Source organism: Pinus tabuliformis, chromosome 6 (assembly GCF_031772625.1).
Source record: "Pinus tabuliformis cultivar Carrire ecotype Pingquan chromosome 6, CPIR1, whole genome shotgun sequence".
NCBI lineage: Eukaryota > Viridiplantae > Streptophyta > Pinopsida > Pinales > Pinaceae > Pinus > Pinus tabuliformis.
In genome coordinates, this window is record NC_142292.1 from 1125755611 (window position 1) to 1125766422 (window position 10812).

Here is a 10812-nt window from a genome sequence, read left to right on the forward strand (position 1 = left end):
GTGAACATTGTGCTCCAAAGTGAAATCGCGACGAGAGATGATAAAGACAAAAAAATTGAAGATAGTACTTGGGTTCGTAAGGCTCTAACGAAAGAAGCAGAATTTGATTTAGACTACGCCAAGGAAACCTTCATGGAAGCTAAGAAGAGCTTCACTGATGCCTCCACTTCAAAAAGAAAAGATAGACCAGATTTGGAATTGGACCCATTTATGCTTATGAAATTCTTGGAAACATGCATGAAGCTTGTTACAAAGTAATTTGTCTCTGTCTCCCTGCTAGTCTCCCTACTGTGTCATGAGTTCAAATCAATCATGCTCATGATCTCCAATGCTGCCGAATGACCCACTTTGCCAAAGTTTTACTATCATCGTGACTTTTGTCAAAATAACCACCCTGATGGGCACTCCATAACAGACCGAATGCGCTGCCAGCGCGGAAGCACACGTGTTTCCCGCGCTGATTGAATTTCATGAGCCAGCGCGTTTGTTATTCATATCTTATCGCGCTGAAATGACCTTCTTTGTTATTCAGCTGCGATGTTAGCACTCCAGTGCAGTTGTGGACCCGCACTGATCCAGTTTGGGCGAGTTTGTTCTAACAACCGGCCTTCTAGATGACTCCAGACCTGGTTGTTGGCCTTGTAAATGTCGCCCTCCCTTCTCTGGCATGTCTGGTTCGTCATTTGGGCCACCTTACTTGGAGATAAGCTCATCCTCCCACCATTCATGGAGACTCCTCCTATTTAAGCCTCTACCATTTCCATGAGCAGGGAGTTTTTTAGCTAGTTTTTGACAGTGTGAAATTGATAGTGCTTAGAGTGCTGCTGCTAGTAGGTAGTTGGTGTGACAAGTGTGGGATTGCTAGAGAGCTTAAGGAAGGTTGTGAAGTGTTGCTTTCTTGTGTGAACTTGTGTGAGAGAGATTTTTTGTCTTGGGAGATCTACCTCTAAGGGTGAATGCTTAAGAGACTTGCTGGCTGGACCCTCTTGAGAAGGATTCGACGTCAGAACTTTGGTTGTACTCTTCTCTATTTTGATTAATAATAGATGACTACTATTATGGTTCCACTCTCATTTGTCTTTGTAATGGTTAATGTTAGTTATGTCCTTTCTGACTGATGTATAATTGCATTTATTAGATTTCACGCTTGTGTTTGTGTTTCTCTTTGTGTGTGCAGGTGTCTATCCACGTGGATTGTGGAGGATCGTGACCGGCCAAAGCGAAGGAGCGAGAGCGACGGCTCTTCATCAAACAATAGTGTTGGAATCCAAGTAGGTGTTCATTGCCTACCTTTTATTTGAAATTAGGAACTTGCATAGTAGCATTGATTGATTGTTGCTAGACCCATTCTGGGCTAGTAGGGATCGCCTCTATCCGTAGAGGGGATTTACCGTCTCCAACAATTTGGCGACTCAATATAAATAGAAGATGCACTGGTTCATGAAATTTGACCAGCGCGGAAAACATGTGTGCTTCCGCGCTGGCAGTGCATTCGTTGTATTATGAGGCGCCAGTCAGCGCGGTTATTTTAATAACAGTCGCGATGATGGAAAAAACTTTGGCAAAGTGGGTCATTTGGCACCATTAGAGAGCATGAGCATGATTGATTTGAACTCATGACACAGTAGGGAGACTGACAGGGAGACAGTGACAAATTACTGTGTAACAAGCACGCATCATCAACTCGTGTTGACTACGTCCCTACCCTTTATACACACTGTCCATCACTCCTACCAATTGAATGATCTGATGAAGTATTTGGATTGCATCGACGATGGTGGTTCGCCGTCATCGATGTTGTGAGAAGTTCATTGAACCTTATCATTTAGAGGAAGGAGAAGTTGTAACAAGGTTACCATAGGTGAACTTGCAGTAGGATCATTGATAGTAGGGGTTTTCTTTTTTGGTTCGGGTTGGTTGGGTTTCGATTGCAATGTGGGACTATGTGGTGTGTCTCAGGAGAGCGAGTTTGGTGTTTGGCAGGAACATTGTTGGTTGCTTGTCTTGAGGTAACGCTTGATTTTTCTTCTATGTGCTTGCAAGCTATGCTTGTGCTTGTCCCACCCATCCTTTGATTTTCTTTCCCCCAATATGTTTCTGTAGGGGGTTCGGAAGCTTGTTTCTTGGGGTCCCTTCCGACGATTTGTTTGGCCAGGCATGGTTGCTGCAGTTGAGGTTCTTGGAAAATATGATGGATAAATTTAGACTCATTCGTAGCGGCGGTGCTCAATATTTTTTTCATTGGAAGGCATGGGCCAAGGGTGCAAGGCTCCATAGTTGGTTCTCTCGAAAAGGCTGCGGTGGTTGATATGTTGCTTGCTTGAGCTTTTTCGCTGGTGGTTGGGTCGAGGGAGTGTTGTGCGCGCGCCTGGTAGCTCAAAACTTCCGTGAGGGGAAATTGGCAGGGTGGGGTCAGTATGGGATGGATGAAGAGCAGTTCAACCCATTGAGCTAGCCACCCTAGTCCTCCTGATTATTCCTCGACATGCCATCATGGAAGGGTTGGGTGTTCAGGGAATGAAAAACCCCTCCCTCGGTTTGAGCTCCATCGAGATCACAATTTTCCCCACCAACTGGCATGAGGGTGGAAATATTATCTCATGCCTTTGTCATCGAGGGAATTCCTCATCCTCTCATGAGCCACTCCCCTTCTAAGGGAAAGAGAAGTAGCGGGTTGTGTCTTTGTTCCGCCCTTTGGATTGTGGGTTTTTTGTGGGACTTGGTCATTTCTTTGTTTCATGGTGTGTGCTTTGTGAACGTCCCTCTCTTTAGTGGCCTTGCACCATCGATGTATTTGTGGTCTATGGCTATCTCTAGCATTGAGTCTCGGACCATGAAATCTTCTCTTTGGAGTTTGATTCTTGACCCCCATTGACTCTCTCGCTGGAAAGGTTGTTGGGTGTTTTGTACACGGAGGGGTGCAATAGCAAGGTGGGTTTGTTATTAATGTCTATTTGTCATTTGAAGCCTTGTGTCAGGTTGGGGGGTTGTTTACCTCTCAATAACGTGCTCTAGAAACTGGTCTCATCACAGCCCTTGTCTTTTCTAGTGGTCAAGTTTAGGTTGTGATTTGTTTGCTTGATTGTTTTATTATTGTTTGTTATGTTGTAAGCCAGAAAGGGTGTTGTGCCGTAATGTATGTGGGAGGGTGTGAAGAGGTGGGATGATTTTTGATTGGGTGCTTGGTTTGATTTCTTTTTGGTTAGCAGACATCCACTTACCGTGTTGTTGAGCTTCTCTCTTTTCTTGGGATCTTTGTTTCTTTGGTGTTGTTTTATTCCCTTCTTCCTTTCGCCCCTAGCTTTATGGAGAAGAGGTGGGATTGTTTTGGATTGGTGTTCGGGAAGGAAGAAAAGCAGTGCGAGTTCCGGGGGTGGCCACCCTTGTCCTTCTCGATCACCATCCCCTGCAGTTCCTCCCTGTTGTGAAGGCACGAGGTTTGGGAAGCTTGTTCTCTGTTTGAGCCTCCCCTTGTGAGCTGGTAGCCACATTTGATATCTCTTGATTTCATGTTGTTTTCTTCTCTTCTTATTTTTAGCCCCTAGCTTTACAAAGAAAAGGTGGGATTATTGTGGATTGGTGTTCAGGAAGGACTAAAAGTAGTACGATTTCTGGGGGTGGCCACCCTAGTCCTTCTCGATCATCGTCCCCTGCATTTCCCCCCTTTTTGCGAAGGCACAAGGTTAGGGAAGCTTGTTCCCTGTTTGAGCCTCCCCTTGTGAGCCGGTACACACGTTTGATATCTCTCTTTCTTTCACGTTGTTTTCTTCCCTTCTTCCTTTTGGCCCCTAGCTTTAAGGAGAAAAGGTGGGATTGTTTTGGATTTGTGTTCAGGAAGGATGAAAAGCAGTGTGAGTTCCCGGACTGGCCACCCTAGTCCTTCTCGATCGTCATCCCCTACAGTTCCCACCTTTTTGCAAAGGCACAGGGTTGGGGAGGCTTTTTCTCTATTTGAAGCCTCCCCTTGTGAGCCAGTAGCCACAGTTGATATCCCTTTCCTTCATGTTGTTTTCTTCACTTATTCCTTTTGGCCCCGAGCTTTACGGAAAAATGTGGGATTGTTGTGGATTGGTGTTCAAGAAGGACGAAATGCAGTACGAGCTCTTGGGGTGGCCACCCTAGTCCTTCTTGATCATTGTCCCCTTAAATTCCCCCCTTTTGCGAAGGCATGGGGCTTGGGAGACTTGTGCTTTGTTTGAGCCACCTCTTGTGAGCCGGTAGCCACATTTGATCTCTATTTCTTTCACCTTGTTTTCTTCCCCTCTTCCTTTCAGTCCCTAGCTCTACGAAAAAAAGGGGGAATATTGTGGGCTGGTGTTCGGGAAGGATTAAAATCAATGCAAGCTCCCGAGGTGGTCACCCTAGTCCTTCTCGATTGTTGTTCAATGCATTTCCCCCCTTTTTGAGAGGGTGTGAGGCTCGGGGAGATTGTTCTCTAATTGAGCCTCCCCCTGTGAGGGGGGTAGGCACCTTTGTTTCTCTTTCTATCATGTGTTTTTCTTCCTTTCCTCCTTTTGGCCCTTAGCCTTACATTTGTTGTGGGGGGTGCCCCTATTTAGTGTTGTGGTGGATTTTTTTCTAATACGTGGAAATGACTCTCGGCAACAGATATCTCGGATCTTGTTATGATGAAGAACATAGCAAAATGCGATACTTAGTGTGAATTGCAGAATCCCATGAATCATAGAGTTTTTGAACACAATTTGTGCTCGAGGCCTCGGTCGAGGGCATGTCTGTCTGGGCATTCCATCCCATTCAAACATGCTCCCTACCATGTGTTAGGGATCAGTGGAGCTAGTCGTCTGTGCCAAATGTGGTGCAATTGGATGAAATACCTCAAGTGATGTTTCATGGCATGTGTCGGCGAGCAGTGATCTTGTCCCCTTGGATGGGCAGTCGGTGTTAGCTGATGTGGGAATTGTGTGGCATTGCTTGAACTTGCTTTGTTCTCTCTTGTCCTCCCATCGGGTAGGGTGAATTTAGCTCCAAATTTGTGACCTTAGCTCAGGCGAGAACACCCACTGAGTTTAAGCATATAATTAAGTGGAGGAAAAGAAACTTACAAGGATTCCCCTAGTAGTGACGAGCAAACTGGGAAGAGCCCAACATGAAAATCGGGCGACAGCATCAATTGAATTGTAGTCTATAGAAGCATCCTTAGTGGCGGACCTGGGCTGAGTCCCTTAGAAGGGGACGCCTAAGAGGGTGAAAGCCTCGTCGGGCTGGGACCCTGCCGCATCACTAGGTGTTGTCGGCGAGTCGGGTTGTTTGGGAATGCAGGCCTAATTGGGTGGTAAATTTCGTCTAAAGGTAAATATGGAAGAGAGATTGATAGTGAACAAGCACCACAAGGGAAAGATGAAAAGGACTTTAAAAATAGAGTTAAAGAGTGCTTGAAATTACCAGGAGGGAAGCGGATGGAGGCTGTCGATGCATCTCGGTCAGATGTGGAATTGCTCAGGTTGGTCCGCCGCTAGACTTGAGGTGCAAACCAACACAGGCTACTGCATCATCACAAGCACAGGTGGATTACTGCCTATCAGTTTTTCATTGCGGTGGTCGAGGAATGAAGCGTGCACCATTGTGGTGGGTCATGTGCACCTGCATGCTCATGATGTTGGTTGGCATGTTTTCCATTCAACCCATCTTGAAACATGGACCAAGGAGTCTAACATATGTGCAAGTCAGTGGGTTTGAACTGATGGTCGAGATCCCTTCTCTGGGGGGGTGCATCATCGACCGAACTTGAGCTTATGGAAAGAGTTCTAATGCGAGCACACCTGTTGGGACCCAAAAGATGGCAAACTATGCCTGAGTAAGGCGAAGCTAGAGGAAACTCTGGTGGAGGCTCGTAGCGATACTGACGTGCAAATCATTCGCCTGACTTGGGTATAGCGGTGAAAGACTAATCAAACCATCTAGTAGCTAGTTTCCTTCAAAGTTTCCCTCAGGATAGTTGGAGCTCATGCACAAGTTTTATAGGGTAAAGCAAATGATTAGAGGCATTGGGGGCATAATGCCCTCAACCTATTCTCAAACTTTAAGTAGGTAAGTGGGTGCGACTGCTCCATTGAGCTGCGCCATGGAATCGAGAGCTCCAAGTGGGCCATTTTTGGTAAGAAGAACTGGTTATGTGGGATGAACCAAAAGTCGAGTTACGGTGCCGAATTGCATGCTAATCTCGATCACACAATGGATGTTGGTTGATTAAGACAGCAGGATGGTGGTCATGGAAGTCGAAATCCACTAAGGAGTGTGTAACAACTCACTTTCCAAATCAAATAACCTCGAAAATGGATGGTGCTGAAGCGTGCAGCCTATACTCAACCATCGGAGCAATTGCCTAGCTCCGATGAGTAGGAGGATGTAGGGGTTGTTGAGAAACCTCAGGCGCGAGCTTGGGTGGATTGGCCCTCGGTACATATCTTGGTGGTAGTAGCAAATATTCAAATGAGAAATTTGAAGACTGAACTGGGGAAAGGTTCCATGTGAACAGCACCTGGACATAGGTTAGTCAATCCTAAGAGATGGGGAAGCCTTGTATCAAGGGTGCACTCTGCACGAGCATCGAAAGGGAATCAGGTTAATATTCCCAAACCAGGACATGGCAACCAGTGGCAACATTAGGAATTCCAGAGATGTCGTCGGGGGACTCGAGAAGAGTTATCTTTTCTTTTTGACAGCTTTCCCACCCCAGAATCGGTTCACCTGGAGATAGGGTCTAGCAGCTAGAAGAGCACCCATGTCTTGCGCTGTTCGGTGTGCCCTCGATAGCCCTTGAAAATATGGAGGACCGAGTACCATTCATGTCTAGTCGTACTCATAACCACATCAGGTCTCCAAGGTGAATAGCCTCTGGTCAATAGAAGTCAGCAAAACAGATCCATAACTTCGAGAAAAGGATTGGCACTGAGGGCTAAGCCTAGGGGTCTACGCTCAACTTGTGGGCTATCGGCAGTTTGCCCAAGCTGCTTTTGCAGTGAAGGCAGGCAGTCACGTGCCGATTGGGCTACAGGAGTAGAATGCCCCCTATTGGGGGATTTTCCCTAGGCATCGAACATTTGACTTAGAACTGGTATGGACAAGGGGAGTCTGACTGTTTAATTAAAACAAAGCACTGCAATGGTCCTTGCAGATGCTGACGTAATGTGATTTCTGCCCAGTGATCTGAATTTCAAAGTGAAGAAATTCAACCAAGCACGGGTAAATGGCGACAGTAGCTACGACTCTCTTAAGCTAGAAAAATGCATTTTCATCTAATTAGTGATGTGCATGAATGGATTAAGGAGATTCCCACTATCCCTATCTACTATCTAGCGAAACCATAGCTAAGGGAATAGGCTTGGCAGAATCAGCGAGGAAAGAAGACCCTATTGAGCTTGACTCTAGTACGACTTTGTGAAATGACTTGAGAGGTGTAGAATAAGTGTGAGCCATTTTTAAGGCAAGTGAAATACCACTACTTTTAATGTTATTTTACTTATTTCGTGGGGTGGAGATGGGGCACTGCCCCTGTTTTTTTCCTTGAGGTACATTTTGGCGGGTCAATCTAGGTGAAAGACATTGTCAGTTGGGGAGTTTGGCTGGACCGACACATCTGTTAAAAGATAATGCAGGTGTCCTATGATGAGCTCAACGAGAACAAAAATCTCCTGTGGAACAAAAGGGTAAAAGCTCATTTGATTTTGATTTTCAATATGAATACAAACCATGAAAGTGTGACCTATCGATCCTTTAGATTTTCAGAATTTGAAGCTAGAGGTGTTAGAAAAGTTACCACAAGGATAACTGGCTTGTGGCAGCCAAGAGTTCATAGCGACATTGCTTTTTGATCCTTTGATGTTGACTCTCCCTATCATTGTGAAGCAGAATTCACCAAGTGTTGGATTGTTCACCCACCAATAGGGAACGTGAGCTGGGTTTAGACCGTCGTGAGACAGGTTAGTTTTACCCTACTAATGAACCACACTACAATAGTAATTCAACTTAGTATGAGAGGAATCATTGATTCACACAATTGGTCATCATGCTTGGTTGAAAAGCCAGTGGCGCGAAGCTATCGTGTGTCAGATTATGAATGAATGCCTCTAAGTCAGAATCCATGCTAGAAGTGGTGCATGTCACTCTTCGACTGTATCTTGCCCACAGTAGGGGCGTTGCTTTGTCATCCCTAGGGGCCCATGTCATTTGCAAACCGCAACCATGAAGCATCTCTGTCAGGGTAGCTTTGAAGCTCAATTCCAAAAGGTCATTGAGAAGAATTCTTTTCAAACAACTTAAATACGCAATGGGGTATTATAAGTGGCAGAGTGGCCTTACTGCCATGATCCACTAAGATTCAGCCCTTGGTCACCTCGATTCAGAGCTTCCCTCTTGTCACAAACAAATCCAAACAACGCTCCCGCTATCGTGCCTTTGCATCTTCCTCCAGATGACAATTTTTTATTGCTTTGGGGTAGGAAATTTTGGGTTTCCACGCAGCGATAGAAAAGGCATCGAAGCTTGGGAAAATCGGGGTTTCCATGTCGCACTCCGATGCCCAAAATTTTGGGTTTTCCATGTCGTGCCTGATGCCCAAAATTTTGGGGTTTCCATGTCATGCCTGATGCCCAAAATTTTGGGGTTTTCGTGTCGTGCCCACAGCACCCAAAATTTGGGTTTTCGATGTTGTGATGAAAAATGAGCCCAAGCATGGGAAAAATTAGGGTTTCCATGCCACACCCCGACGCCCAAAATTTGGGGTTTCCACTGAGTGCCTAAAATTTGCGGCTTTCATGTCACACCAAAAATTTGGGGTTTCCACTTGGCACCTAAAATTTGGGGCTTCCATGTCGCACCAAAAGTTTGGGTTTCCACTCGGCACCTAAAATTTGGGGCTTCCATGACCCGCCAAAAATTTGGGGTTTCCACTCAGTGCCTAAAATTTGGGTGTTCCACCCAATGCAAAAAAATTTTGGGGTTTCCATGTCATGCCCAAAATTTGGGGTTTCCACCCGACGCCTAAAATTTTTGGGCTTCCGCCTGGCAAAAATTTTTTTTGGGGTTCCCATGCCATGCCCAAAATTTGGGGTTTCCAAGTCACGCCTCAGCGTCCAAGCCTAGGCAAACTTGGGGTTTCCATGTCGCATCATGACCAAAATTGGCGGCACCCAAGCCTAGGGAAACTTGGGGTTTCCATGTCATGCCCTAGAACCCAAGCCTGGGAAACTTGGGGTTTCCATGTTGCACCACAACCGAAACCGGCAGCACCCAAGCCTGGGGAAACTCGCGGTTTCCATGTCGCACCCTAGTGCCCAAGCCTGGGAAACTTGGGGTTTCCATGTCGCGCCATGACTAAAACCGGTAGCGCCCAAGCCTGGGGAAACTTGGGGTTTCCATGTCCCACCCTTGATGGAACCACAAGTTTCAAAATTTTATGGCATGATGGAGACACCGGGATTACAAAAATGCCCCAACGCAGGGAACTTGGAATTTCCATGATGATGCAAACTAGCTCACAAGTCTCGGGAACTTGGGATGTTTTGAAACCACTACCTAAGTCTGGGGAACCCACGCTTTCCATGTCGCAGCTCACCTTGAATCGCCTGAGAGTCCGTGGAACTTTAGATTTCCATTTCATGGCGCAACGAAAAGCCACCAAAGTCTGGGGAACTCAGGGTGTCCATTTCGCGACACAATGGAAACTGCCACCCAAGTCAGTGGACACATGGGGTTTCCATTCCATGTCATGACAAAAATTGCAACCCAAGTCTGGGAAACACGGGGTTCCCATGTCGCTTGTGTCGCAGCTAAAACTGGTACCAAAGTCTGGGGAGCTTCGGGTTTCCATGTCATTGCACGACAGGGAATGGCTACCCAAGTTTGGGGATCTTCAGGTTTCCATGTCGTCGCGCGACAGGGAATGACTGCTTAAGTCTACCGAACACAGGGCTTTCCATTCTATGGCATGACAGAAACCACCCAATTATGGGAAACTCGGAGTCTTCCATGTCCCGCCATGACAAAAACCGTGACCTCGGTGTAGGGAACTTGGGTTTCCATGCCACGGAATGATAGAGAACCGCCCAAGTCCATGCAACCCGAGGACTTCTATTTCATGGCATGAGTGAAAATGCCTAATTCTGGGAACCCCTGGGGTCTCCATCTCCCCCCAGGTGAAAACTGCAGCCTCGATGTGAGGAATTTGGGTTTCCATGTCCTAACATGACTGAAATATCCCAAGTTTATGGAACTCATGGTTTCCATGTTACGAAACAATGAAGAACCACCCAAGTCTTGTGAACTTGGGGTTTCCATTTCATGGTGGGGTGGAAACTACTTGCCTGGTCTATCTCTGGAACTTGGGGTTTCCATGCCTCATATTGACGGGATCCGTCTAGGTGTGGGGAAAGCAGGGTTTCCCTACCCTACCATGATGACAGCTGCCCAAGTGCATGAAATCTAGGGTTTCCATGTCCCATAGCACTAGAAACCTCTACTACGTATGCCGGGGTGGGGGGGCCTGGGGTGTCAGGTATTCGAGTCGGGAGCGCCCGAGAGAGTTGAAAGACTAAACCGGTAATATGAGCACACACATTTGGTTATATGAGACTCGAGTGAGCGTTCGGATATATGTGAAAACTTGGCATGGCATTCGCTTATGCGCGACGGTGATGGGCGCACTCATAGTGGGCGCACTGTGTTGGGCATGTCACACATCGCTCGATACCTGCACGATGGGCGAGTCACCGATGGAAGGCGTGTGGGTGACCCTTGTTGGGTGCTTGGATGAAAGAGGTGACCATGCGTAGATGAGTTAGGACACGGGCAGGT

At 46.7% G+C, this 10812-nt stretch overlaps 2 non-coding genes across 2 annotated transcripts; both read left to right on the top strand.

The window, feature by feature from the left end:
* Window positions 1–4593: 4593 nt before the first annotated feature.
* LOC149262835 (5.8S ribosomal RNA) lies at window positions 4594–4747 on the top strand. The gene has a single exon (XR_016261406.1). It is a non-coding gene; the product is annotated as a 5.8S ribosomal RNA (ribosomal RNA).
* A 247-nt stretch (window positions 4748–4994) lies between these two features.
* LOC149262836 (25S ribosomal RNA) lies at window positions 4995–8363 on the top strand. Its single transcript, XR_016261391.1, has one exon. It is a non-coding gene; the product is annotated as a 25S ribosomal RNA (ribosomal RNA).
* Window positions 8364–10812: the final 2449 nt, after the last annotated feature.